Source organism: Miniopterus natalensis, chromosome 5 (assembly GCF_054644295.1).
Source record: "Miniopterus natalensis isolate mMinNat1 chromosome 5, mMinNat1.hap1, whole genome shotgun sequence".
Classification (NCBI taxonomy): Eukaryota; Metazoa; Chordata; class Mammalia; order Chiroptera; family Miniopteridae; genus Miniopterus; species Miniopterus natalensis.
This window is the reverse complement of record NC_142085.1, coordinates 55,057,328-55,070,957: the sequence shown is the minus strand read 5'-3', so window position 1 is coordinate 55,070,957 and position 13,630 is coordinate 55,057,328. Positions and strand designations below refer to the sequence as shown.

Sequence of the window (13,630 nt, the reverse complement as noted above, 5' to 3'; positions counted from 1 at the left end):
CATCACTGTTGTGTGTCCAGGAGACACCGTGTGTTTAACCCTTTGCAGGGAGGTTAATCTCTGGGTATACAGTGCAAGTTGGGTAAACAGTTCCAGCAAGTTTGGATCTTGGCCGTGTGCAGAACCCCGGACTTTCGAAAACAGCACCCAGATACATGAACATTCTGAAGAGCAGGAAAATCCATATTTTGCAGAAGGTTTCAAGTGAACTGTCCAGGGCACAGAGGCAGCCTGTTTCCTGTATTGGCTCACTTGGAGCCATCTGATTTTAGGGAAATTCTGAGCCCCCTATGAGGCACCATCCTTACCCACCCAGGACTGGAGCCAGTTGTTCAAGGGCAGATTGTGTCCCTGCCTGTGTGCTCGACATCTTTGTCCAGGAATATAATATATTCACATCTATTTGCCCTAATTCATAACTGTCTCCTTCCAAATTCAGTCCTTGATGTTAATATCCCCCACCAACACACACACACACACACACACATACACACACACACACACACACACACAGCCTTCACCTCACATGCCCTAGCCCTCACTTTCCCCAGCTCTGTAATCCCCTGGCAAACAGTCAGGGCCCGCCTGGCTCTTTTGTCTGCTCAGCACAGCAGGCAGACGGCAGGGGGGGTGTTGGTGAGTGCTAGTTAACTAATTAATGATTGTAGAGCACTTTGAAAACATAAAGAACTAGATAAATGCCAACTATTATTGTTATTAATGATGAGGAGGCTGGTTAGTCACCCTTCGCTGTGAACTCAGCCTGCTGCCTCCTCTGTGGCCGCAGGGTGAGCTGTGAACTAGGATGAGCGCTCTCCCCCTCCCTGCAGGCGCTGTTTCACACTGAGTCAGTGACCAAGGTGAAGGCCAGGGGCCAGGAAACCTCTCCTCGTCTCCCACCTGCTCTCGAAGCACGGCCTGGTTTGTGGCTGTAATGCTAACATTTACCGAAAGCCAGGCTCTGAAACTGCCTATTTCCCATTCACCTGTTTAGTAAGTTCGCTGATGTTTGAGTTCTTAATTACGGTGAATTAGACTGCTCCTATCTCAGCTCAGGAGGAAGCCCACAGCGAAGCCCCACTTTTCATTTTGCGTGTGGACTCACTCACACGCACGATCATTATCTCCTTTACAGGCTTTTAGGGCCTCCTCCCTCCCACCCCCATCCCCCAGGGCCCCTATTCACATTTGCTTGTTTGAGAGAATAATTCAGTTGGCTTAGGGAAGGCAGATGTATTTTCCCCATTTTACAGACTGGAAATCTGAGGCTTAGGGACGTTAGAGACCTTGCCTAAGGCTCCAGGGTATCTAGCATCTGGAGACAGGGCCACAGTTCACCCAGCTCTCCTGTGCCAGGGCTGAGCGGTGCCCTCCAACACACAAGATGATTGCAACAGACTCCAGACACCTGGCAGGATGTGCAGGGAAATGTTAACGAGGCTCTGTGATATATTCAAGTGAAGCAAACGCGCTCAGGAGCACCTGGCCTCTGCACAGTCGTCTGACAGGAAGCCCCGGCCGCTGGCCAGCATCGAGCTCTCCTGTGTCCTGCTTGAGGCTTGCGCTCCTGGGATCTGACATTCTATCAGAGCCAGAACGACCTCAGAATCCATCCGTGTAACACGTTCCCTTCACCGATGATGAAACTTCGATCCAGAGATGTCAAAGTACTCATTCCAGACGACGGAGCAGTCAAGGAATGAGGCTTGAGGCATGCCGTGCCCCTCTGCTGCACGGATTCTTCTCAGTAGCCATCCCTGACTCAGCGCCCGGGGCTCTGTCACCAGACGGCGAAGCTTCAGGCAGCTTCATGCTCTTTGAACCTTTCTGTGTTTTCCAAAATTTCTTCTGAAACAAATGATAGAAATAATCAGAGAACAGATCATTGTTCCGTGTGTATTGAGCACACACGCAGGTATGGAGCACTGTACTTTTCTTCCCCAAACACCTAACTCTTCCTTGAATTGATAGATATTCTTATAATGGAGGCTTAGTTTAGGGTTCATCATTGCTGGTTGTCTTAGCTGTTGAAACGGCTGTTACAAAATACCACAGACAAGGTGGGTTATAAACAACAGAAATTCATTGTTTACAGTTCTGGAGGCTGGCAGTCAGAGAGCAGGGTGTCTGCACAGTCGTGAGGCCCTCTTCCAGTTTGCAGAGTTCTGTCCTCGCTGTGGTGGGAGGGGCCAGGGAGCTCTGTGGGGTCTCACTCGTAAGAGCACCGATTCCACCTAAGCCCCTCCCAATACCATCCTAACACCATCACATTGGACATTAGGATTCAACATATGAACTTTGGAGGCCCTGGGGACACAAATATTCAGTCCACACCACTGGTTATGGTCTCCCATTTTAGTTTCTAAAAAGGAGTCATTTCAACAAACCTACAACTTGGTCTAGGTCTAAGTCACCAAAGGTGGGGGACATGGGCCTGGGACAGCTGGTTGGCCTGAACCTCAGCCCTGTCAGTAGCTTCTCTGCCTCAGAAAACATTTCAAGGGCGCTTCAGTGACCATGGGATCTAGCTAACACCACCACAGGCCATGCACCTTGACCAAGAGCTGGACCTGGCACAGTGGCCCAAGCTGCTGTGGGGTTTCTTTTTTTATGTAGTGAGTTTATGATGTAGCTACATTTAAACAGTGCAGCTTCAAAATACACCAAAGTTCAAACCTGCATCATGAATGAAACCTGGAGTGAAGTTAGAAAGCCCAGTGGTGCTTGTCAGAGCCTCAGTTCTGCCCTCCTTTGCCCTTTCTCAGTTGAGAGCAGCCCCTTGAGTTGCCCCCGTGGCTGCAACGCAGTGGGACCATGGCCCTCCTCAGGGGGGCAGGTGGATGGGCACAGCCAGCAGGTTTCTCTTCATGTACCTTTGAGCAGGTGCTTTGTCCTGAAGAATTCTGGAGTGTCTGGAGAGAGCAGAAGAGAAAGAGAATCCAGCAGAGAAACACCACTGGGGAGGGTGAGTCAGTAAGAGGCATCAGACTAGTCAAGTGGACAGTAAGGCAAGCATGTCCCAGGAAAATCAATAGCCCCCCTTTGGGGTTTTCTGGCATGAGTATGGCATAATTCACATGGCCAAGTGATAAAAAAGAAAATTAGCTTCTGAAAGTTAGAATTTTCACCATCACAACCATTCCTGTCTTCCTAACATGGATTGAGCACTTACAGTGTCTCAGGTACTACACAGATAGTCTCTCATTTAAGTCTCATGTCTGCCTAGGAGCTCAATTTTACAGATGAGGAAACTAAGGCCCAGGGAGGTTAAGGGGCTTGCCCAAGGACACACAGCTCCTATATGGTAGAACTGGGATTTGAATTGTGTCGCCCTGATTCCAAAGCCCACGCTCTTCATTTTTTTGGTATTTAGACACCATAATCCCATCACAGTCTCTCTAATCCAGCTGCCCTCTCAGTCTGAGAGCCAAATGAGAGGGAAAAATATTCTGGAATCTCTTGTAATCCTGAAAAAAATTGCCCAAGAGATGTTAGGAAGGTAGAGGTACTGGCTGAGTCACCCGATGGGGAATTTCTTCCCAGGGCTGGTGCTCTTGGTGAAAGAAGGAAACGCACAGAGGAGCTTTGCTGTTGGTCGAGCGGGATCTGGAGGGAGTCAAGCCGGATCTTGAGTGTGTAAACCACCTGCACAGGAGCGAGAACACCAGGCCTTCTCCACAGGGGGAGAGATTAGCTTACAAGTACTTTAGTTGCCCATGATTTGAACACTGCAGTACGATTTCCATTTCCATCAAAATCCACCTATAGATACTGTTTTAACGAGCCTGACTTTAAGCATAAAGGCGTAGGTGCTGGGAGAAAGGGATTTCAGATACACTACCTCCCTGTTTGAAAAGCTTTTGTGTGGGCTGTTGTGTTAATACTCATGTTCTAGCAGCAGACATTGCAGCTCTGCAGAACCCGTGCTAAGAATTTGGACTCTGCCCTGAATATTGGTTCTATTTCACAGGCAGCTCAGCAGCGTGGTAACAGCCTTCTCCCCAAAGAGTGGCTGACAGAGTGTGACAAGCAGGAAGCGACAGCCGAAGAGAATCATGCTCGTGACAACACTTGCCCCTGAAAGCCCCTCACCTGTCGCTCGCAAGGCAGCGCTTGGTAAGCGTGGCTGCCTCGTGTTTTACAGATTGGGACGTGGAGGAATGTGGGGCTGTTACATGACTTTCTTCAGGCAGCGCCTCCCCAAAGAGCTGGGACTGAGTGATGGGGGAACCCTCCCTCTACCCTGGGGGAACAGCAGAGAGACTGATGCCAGGTTCAGTGAGCAGAAGTCAGGCCCTTGTCACCTGCCACCTTCCCCTTTCCCTTGCACACAGTCCCCAGTAGCACTAAGTGTGTGTACTAGCAGGGAGAGGTTCTCAAAGACCCAAGAAACCAAAGTGGGGCTGAGAGTAGAAGAGAAAGAATGAAAAGCAATAAATAGCACAGAGGGAGGTTAGAGGTTCTCTCCAACTTCCTGTAAGTATAATCCTCCTGGCCACATGTGAGGGAAACCAAATGTCATGCAAAGCAGTGAAATTGTCACCCTGGGGGGTTTGGGCTTGTAGGCGAAAAGGTCAGAATAATCCCTTCTCAAGCAAAGTAGAAGTCCCAATACTATTTTTAGAAGCTCCTAGAATTTGCCACCTATTTTAGAAACTCCTAGAATTGGCCACCTCAACATGATCTGAGAACTGCCCAAGAACTACACTTCACCACCCTGCAGTGCGGCGTCACGCCTCCCTCCGCCGGGGCTGACTGGCTTCTGAGAAGCCTACGGGACAGATGTTGGGAAAGTGAATCACACCTTGAACGCGCCGGGCTCCCTAATGGTTAGGGCCGGGGTGGAGGATCGGCGCAAACAGTCATCACCCCACCTGCGCAGCTTACGTTTACCCTAGTGGTTGGGAGTGTGGACTTTGAAGTCCTGCACAGCCAAGCTCCAGCCCAGCCCTACCTGCCTCCACAGCCATGTTTCCTGGGCGAGCCTCAGTTTCCTCCTCTGTTAATGAGGGCTAGTTGTGCCCCCCTCCTGCAGTGGTTGTAAGAGCTACGTGAGACAATACTAGTTCCTAATAAGCATTCAGTGACCAGCAGCTGTTGTTACATCCTTAAGTTTTACGTATTGGTTTTTCTTTACTGAAAGGGTATCTCTTCCTGATGGCAGGGGATGACCGGAGCACTTGGTTTCCTTAGGGTCTGAAACATCCCACCCTGCACGCCGCGTTAGTGCCCTCTCGATCCGTGTCTGGAACACAGCTGACTCTGCCGGGCCTAGAAAGCCCTTGTTTCTCCTTTCCTGGGGAGGGGCACAGGTCAACATGGCAGCCAGTGCGGTCCTGGGGCTGATGGTTTGTCAAGAGGGCCAGCATTATTTTTCTTTTTTTTCCCCAAGAGAACATATTCACTTTTATTTACTTACTTTTCAGTACCTGTAAATCCATGAGGGGTACAACATTACACAGATGCTGTGTCCACTGGCCTTAGCAGGAAGGTTGCTTCAGAATTTGGCACGAACCATGCCCCTGTTTCCATGAGCACGAGTTACTTTCCCCAGACGGCTCTGGTTTTGTTCCGTTTGCACTGTTGTTCTTTGCTTTGCACACATAAGCACATCTCTTGCCTAGACAGAATTCAGTTTCACCTCTAGCATAAACGCCTTCAGTTTTAAGAAGCGCTGCGTGCTCCCTCTGGTTCCGGAGACCCCACTTACAGCCAGCAAGAACGGCCTTGGGCCACAGCCTTCCAGACACGTTTGTCGTCCTAGAGGTCCTGTTCCCAGCAGCCTCCCCAGGCTGCAAGATGGCAGAAAAAGGAAGGCGAGGCCCATTATTTTTGTTCTCTTTCTTTCTTTCTTTTTTATTGTTGACACTATTACAGATGTCCCCCATGTCCCCCTCCTTTGTCCATCTCCACCCAGTCCCCTCCCCACCTCCTCCGCCCCTGGCCTTCGCCACAGTTGCGTGTGCCCATGAGCTATGCATATATGTTCTTTGGCTAATCTCTTCACCTTCTGTCATCCAGTTCCCGCCCTCCTACCCCTCTGCGATCTGTCAGCCTGTTCCATTATTTTCTTAGAAGGTCTGAAGCAATGATAGAACCTTTTTCAATGCCCCTTGAAAATTTGAGAAAAGTCATGGTCCTCTCCCTCTCAAAAAGTGCAGACGCATGCCCAGTTCTCGCTGTTTGTGTGGTCATGTTCCATAAAGTCTCTGGGAGGGCTGACTTCACCAATGCTTAGCCACTGCCCCTGGGGAAAACACAGTTAGGTTCCCAGGAGCCTCTGGCCATAGCAGTTTCATCAACTAATCAATGCATAACTCTGTGCTACATGTGTCTCTGTTTCAAGACACCCTATTTAATACATATTGTTGATTCTTTAACATTGAACTCACGGCCAACAGCACTGTAATTTATGCCCAAACAAATCTTATCTAACCCAAGTATGTATTCTGTGAGGCGTCACAGCCCTCTTGCACTTAGGAACACCAGACAGCACTTCAGCGGCATGCTCAGGGACTTTTAAACAGTGGAATCACTAACAAAAAGGACAGAGAGACAAATCACATGGAATTAAATAGACTGCGGAGGTCACTTGTTTACAGTGCAGAGCGTTGCCTCGTTCAACCTCAGTTGGGGATGTGCCTTTGGGTGAGTCAAAATTTTCCCTGCTCTGCACATGTGCGTGTCCACAAACGACTGCAAAAGTGCCAGGAGGATTGACTGTGGGATTACAGATAAATTTTAGCAAGTATATGAACTTGCAAATACAGAATCCGCAAATAATGAGGATTGACTGCATGCAAAGCCCATGGAAGCCACTCCGATGGGAGTTAGGCAGAGCAAAGTAGTTAATCTTTTGCGACCCTTTGGAACCTAACACGGAGCAAGTAAAATATCTTTCTGTAAAAGGGGTGGGCATCCTTTACCAGGCCTTTCAATTCTTTCCTTCTTTAATATTTTAAACCTCTGGTCTTTGCCTGAGGCCCAGCAATTTAAAACCTAGGCAATTGGGGAAAAAATGAGCCTGTTCTTATAAAAACTAAGAATATTTGGTGCTTTCTTACATGTATTATTACTGGCCTTAGCAGTAAAATGTTTGTCTTTCTCAAACAAGCCCGATTATAACTATTTGAAAGAATCTGCTTATGCAGAGAGATTGGAAGGAAACATGAAAAAAAAATAAAAAAATTAAAGCCGTTGTTGGGGTAGCAGAATGTGAAAATATTTTTCCTTCATAATGTGTTCTTCAGTGTTGGTGCTATGTGATCTCAGACATAAATAAACCTAAGGAAACACTTCAATTAAAACAATGTCTGGAAGTAGGAGAGAAGCAGGGGAAATATATTTAAGCACAGGGGGCACATTGGTAAAAAAGATTGAATACTCCAACTTCCCTGCCATTTCTGTTATTTCACGTTATTTCTCCCAGGGATGGGTTTTGACATTCTAAGTCCTTTATATGCTTTTGTTCCTACTGACACATGATGCTAAGACAGGAAATAAAAAAGCATTATAGTCAAGGTGTAAACAGCACAGTTAACTAGAGCATCCTCAGGTGTCTCTGGAAAACGGGAAACTCAGCAACATGTGATTTTGTGAAAACTACTGAGGAGCAGGTCCAGAGAGAAGTGGCCAGCAGGGGTGCAGGCAAGTGGCTGTAATAAAGCAGACTGGGCACAGGTGGGGACTCCAGGCTTTGGGCACAGAATCAGATACCATGCGTGGGCCCAAATGCCTTAGTAAGACTCCCTCTCGATGACCACAGAAATCCGCCAAGCCGGGGTTTTTTAGTACATTTTATATGTCAGGCTGCGCTATATGTGGCAGGTACCAAGAAAAATCAGACCCAGACCTCAGCCCCAATTTCCAGTCTGCTTGGGAAGACAGGATTTGGTCATCAAAGAAGCCTCTGCTCTCGATGGGCACACAGTGCTGGGCCCCTGTTGGTACCAGGCCTCTGTCTGGGCTCTTGGGTAAATGAGAGAAAGTCCCTATCTTTAGGTGCTCAGATTCTTGTGAGGGACAGACAATAAACAAGGAAACAAATAAGTAAACAAGACCACGTCAGACAGAGATGGAGTGCTCTGACGACAACAAATGGCAATGTGATAAGGAGTGCTGGGCCTCTTTGGGGAGATCGTATTTGAGCCCTGGGCGAAAAGTGAGCCAACTGTGGTAAGACCTTGGGGGAGGTTTCTGTGGTATGTGGCAGATCAGGGGACTGGTCCAGAGGGAGAGAAAGACACCCGTAAGGAGGGGATCCTTGATTTGATCCTGTAGGTCAGGGATGCACCCACCTCTGTTCCCAAAGCAGACATTGCTAACCTAACCCCGCACTGTCTCCCACCAGGCCCGGGGGCAACCTCTCAAGCAGACACCACCAATCAACTGGAGTTGATGTGTGAGTTAAAGACTATTTGCCTCCTGTACTATAAACAATGGGGAGCCTTTTAAAGGTTTTGAGCAAGAGACTATCAAAATAGAGGGAATGTTTTAAAGAAATGAATCTAACCTAGGTTTTACTACATGAAATAACTTTATAGCTTTACTCATTTTCATCAACCTCAAAGGTAGGTATTATCTCCTTTGAGCAGACAGAGAAACTGAGGCTCAAAGAATGTAATTCATTCCGTTTCAAAGCCTCAGCTCATTTCTCTATGGAACACTGATGTTTTAATTGTAAGGCAATGGGAATTTGGATGGAAATATTGGACAGATGTGAAAAACATAAAGGAAAAATTAGTGGGAGTTGATGACTAATTGGATAGTAGAAGAAAGGCAAGGGTCAGGTCAAAGGTAATAATCACAACAAAAGAAAATATGTCTTGGTTGCAGAGAGAAAAGTCTAGAATACCACACCCAGACTGTAGCAGTGCTACTTCTGAGGAGTGAGATGGAGAGTGGCCGTGGGGGCAGCACATTTTTGTTACTTTATAAGCTTCTGCATTTTGTTTTGCAATAAGCATGTAATATGTAATTAAAGAATAATTTTAAGGTTTTTTTTTTTCTCCTGGGTGACTGAGAGATGCCACTGACAGAATTCAGCAGAAGCTAAGTTTGGGCTCAGGAGCAAAGAGAATACATGCTGACAGGCATGTTGAGTGAGTGCTGGTGGCAGAGCCACGTGGCAGCAACTCACAGCATTTAGTCAAAGGACAGATTCAGACGCATTTGTACTTCCAAGCTCTGACTCCAGTCCAGACCATCATGTCTGCCCCAGGCTGTCCCTCTAGGCAGGTCACTTAAGCTACGAGCACCAGGGACCATGCACCAGCTCGGCCCAGTGCACAGGAACAGGGCTGGACCAGAGGTGGAGCTGACACCACTCTGGGCACATTCTTCTTCATCTGCTCGCAGTTCCCAAGACTGGCCCTGGCCCCTGGCGAAACGCTAGCACCCTGGTCTAGAAAATGAGCCCTTGCCAGGAGAGCCTTCCCGGGGGTGCCTGACCTCTCTGTGCCCCGTATGGGCATCACCCCACACTGTTTACCTCAGAGCAGTGGGGTTGTGAGCAATGGCTAATAAAAAGAGCTACTTGACAACTAGCAGTTAACATAATCACAGCCATAACAAGACCAAAAATAATAACATGTGCAGGAAAAACAACAGTTCACTAAAAATTTGAGAGTAGGTTCCTGAGGCAGGAATGACATGCCCCCATAATCATCTTACTTGAGATGCGTTTTAATAGAAGGTAATAAGCAGAAATGAAACCGGCAGCACCATAGGAAATAATTGCCAGCCAGCCAGCCAGGCTGCCTGGAGCGAGCCTTCCTTGGCCTGCGCCTCTGGTCAGCCGTGGACCCCGATTTCCCCCAGCGCTCAGGAGCGGCCTGCCCTCCACATGCAGCCTTTCAGAGCTGGAGCCAAGGGAGCCCACTAAGCCCACACATATTGTCCCAGCTTCCGAGGGGCCAGGAAGCTTTGAACTCCAAGAGTGCGCTGTTTCCTCTGTGGGAGGGAAATGAGTGGGGCAGGCCCAGGACGGACACGTTTCCCCCTGTTTGTTTACCATATGTGTGGCTTCGCAGCAGTCTGGCCTGGAGTGGGTACACGGCTACCGCCGCCCGGGTGGCCTCTGTGCGGGACCCCCAGCACTGCAAGGCTGCAGAGGCAGTCTCCCTTGGGCTCTCAAGCAGCCTAGAAATGTGTAATTTCTATAGAAATTGGCCTGAGAACAGACAGCTATCCAAATGTACCAGCTGTCCCAAAGTGCTCGTGGTCCCCTAGGCACAGGGTGGGGGTGGGGGGGACGACACCAGAGGAGTCATGCCCTGTAGGCTGCACTGCACGTCCTCCTGGCAGTTTCTGGGCTGACATTTGACCCGAGGTGTCTCTGTCCCTCGGGTGGTCAATGCCTCGTGACCCTGGAGCCCTACTTTTGTCGTTAAAGACCTGATCCTAAAGCTTCACTTCACACTTGTGGCTGTTGGCAGGGAAATTCCTCCAAGCGGCAGAAGCAAATCTTGTGGTTGTGGTGTGTGATGCAGCACTTTTACCGGCCTCGAGATCCCTGGCTGAACCTGTGAGATTTGGGAAAGATCTCAGCTCTCTTTAGGAAACGGCAGCCCGAGCGCCGCGGCCCTGCCCTGCATTACTCAGAGTCTCGGCGCTGATTCACGTCAGTGATACAGAGACTGGGGGAATCCACAGCACTCTCTGTTACACACCTGTCGCAGTTAATCACTTGGAATCACCTGACATCAATGGGATTGTTGTACAATGTGTTTTGTCAAATTTTATTTATGAGAGCTGGAGGGGAGGCTAGACCCCCTTTCCCCTCTCCCCGGGCCTAGTCGCTAGGACAGGGCACTGGGCGTTTTGGCCACTGGCTGCCTGGCTTCACCTGCACCTTTGTGTCTCAGGAAGCCCCTGGGATTGCTCAGTGCATTCCTTTCATCCGTCTGGCGAGTCTCTCCGCGGTGCGGTTGGTGGCTCCTTCCTTTCCTGGCAAGCTCCTGAGCCCAAGGTAGACAGGATCATCCCAAGGGAGGCTCTGGAGTCGGTAATCCCTCCCCCTGTCGTTTCCTCTTCCTCTCCTCGTTCTGCCCGGGCCTGCCACCCTCATCCCTGGCTGCCCAGAGTCCCACTAGCATGACTTAGATCCGCAAAACCTCTGAGCCCACAAAGGGCCTTTACCCCTCTTCTTTCCTCCCTCTGTCCCAACACTGTCTCCATTGTTGACCCTTCTCTACTCAAAGAGCGTTTATTCTGCTCAGCTGGTACCAGGAGGGGCAAGTATTGGACATTTCTTCTTATTTTTCTTCCCACTACTAAATTCCTATGGTTAGTGCCAGGAAGTGTGGCTGGCCTGCAATGTTCCCAGCAGAGTGACATGCCAGCCTCTCCGCAGAGGGCTCGGCCTGCACTGTCGCTAATGGCAGCAGGAGCCACACTTGCAAAGCGGCCGCTACACAGAGAAATGCTCTCTGTGTGTATAATACCTGCCAGGTTTCTATGACTTAGAACTCCAGCAACAAAAGGATCTCAAATATTTTATTAATCATTTTTATATTGATTATATGGTGAAATGATATTTTGGATGTATTAGGTTAAATAAAATATTAAAATTGCTTTACCTGTTTCTTTTTACTTTTTCCAAATTTGGCTACTAGAGAATTTAAAGTTACCTGTGTGGCTTGCTTGTATTCCCACTGGTCTAGGGTGAAACACTAGTCATTACTTCCCAGGCTAATTCTACTGTTTAGCCTTTTGGAAATGGCTCCAGAGAACATGGCCTTCAGGCTCAGCCTTCACATGGTGATTTCCACCCACACAGTGAAGATGGGATTAAGGGGCGAAAGTGAAAAAAAAAAATTCTTCCTAGTTACCTGAATAGCTTTAGGTTATGTTATTGCTATCAGTGTGGTGGCCCCCAAGAAACATGTTAGTTACTGTGGCTATTGTTAGACCCAATATTTATACCAGCCATAATAATCATCTATTGAGCCAGAGCGAGCAAATATTCCACGAGACTGAAATGTGTACTCTTTAACTCAGCACTGGAGCGTGTGTTTGGAAAACTAGTTCTTCCAGGGACTAAATGATACCCCAAAGTCCTGAGAGAGTTAATGGGGAAGGAATGCCCTGCCAGGTGATGGCTTCCTTAACTCCAGGTGGCTGTGCAGAGACACTCATCTATGGATATAAAATTGCTGTAAATGTATCTATGAATTTTCTTTGGAGAATCAAAAACAGCTCCAGTATATTATCACTTCCAATGCAGAAGTGGCTACAAACCCACCTGTGTGGCTCACATTCTGTGATAGTTCCTGGAGCGTCAGGCAGGAGTCCCAGGTCAGGGCTTCCCTCCTGGAGTAGCTGCCACTGGCCGCTCTGTCTACAGACCCTCCTTCTTCCGTCCGCAGCCTCACTGCGTGTTCATCTTCCTGAAAGGAGGAAGGCTCCATGTGACTCCCTCGCTCAGAAACTTGCAGCGAGTTTGTTGTCTGCAGGATAAATCCCAAAACGTATAGGACTCAACACCCCAGCACTCTGGCCCCTGATTCTTTCTTTCACTTTCTTTTCCCCCATTTCTATCTCCTGGAGTCTACTGTCTAGTGAGAAAATAACGACACAAACAATTGTTTGGAAACTGCTTGGAGGGAGAAGTCCAGGGGCGGGAGAAGCACACCCTAGCTTTCCTTCAGCCTCTGCTCTCCGCCTGCAGCGGATACTCCTTGATGAGGGTCATGTCTTTGCCTCCCCAGGGGGACGCACATCGTGGGTGCTCAGGGAATTCCAGGCAGAGATGATTGGTGACACAGAATGAGAAGTGGGTAGGCTCCTCCAAGCCGTGTAGTCAGTGTGTTCCATGTCTGTGCCCAGTGGCTCAGGTCTCAGAAGTGCCTGGTGAGCAGCAGAAGCGAGCCAGGGTGTGGGCTGTGCCCCTGCCAGGCTTTGTGCAAGGCCATCAATGGCAGTACCTTCCTGGGAGTTTTACCTGATACTGTAGAGGTGATTTTATTCTGTTCACTTTGATTGAGGAGCAACATGTTTAAAAGACATTTTACATCTTCCTGCAAGACCCTCCCTGCAAATGGAGGGCACTGAAAAGGAAATGATGGCTCTTTCACTTTGTGTGGCTCAGACCCCACCAGGAAGGTGTCCTACCGGGGGAATGTGGTGGGTGATGCCCATCAAAGTCATCGTGTCCCGCCCTCGGGTTGTCAGCCAAGGAGCGTGCAGAGCAAGACCGATGTGACACCATCACCCATCGAGACAGCATTATCTCATCCAAGTTCATGGTGAGTTTCTGTGGAACCAGAACCAGTGAGTTTCTTGCTCACTGCCATGAGGTGTCTCATGAGTGGAAGTGAACACGATCTTATGAAATCATAACTTGCATTTTCTTCCTGTGGACTCACTGGGCCATGTGGCAGTTTTTAAAGTGAGGCCCTCAGGCTACTTTCAGGCTAGAGTCATCTGGGAATTCCTGCGCCTCACCTCAAATCTTCCAAACCAGGACTAGGGTGAGCCCCAGGAATCTGCACCCTGCCTAAGCTCCCCAAGGGACTCGTGCAAACTCACCCGTGACCAGCCCCGACCCTGCCCTCAATTCCTACCTCTTGCTTCTCTCGCTGTCAGTGTTGCCTCCGGATCTGCCCTGGACATGGTGTTTTGCTTTCCG

At 48.9% G+C, this 13,630-nt stretch overlaps 1 pseudogene; it reads right to left on the bottom strand.

Moving 5' to 3' along the window:
- Positions 1 to 5,422: 5,422 nt before the first annotated feature.
- LOC148093104 (large ribosomal subunit protein eL33 pseudogene) lies at positions 5,423 to 13,149 on the bottom strand (annotated as a pseudogene).
- Between the last annotated feature and the right edge of the window lie 481 nt (positions 13,150 to 13,630).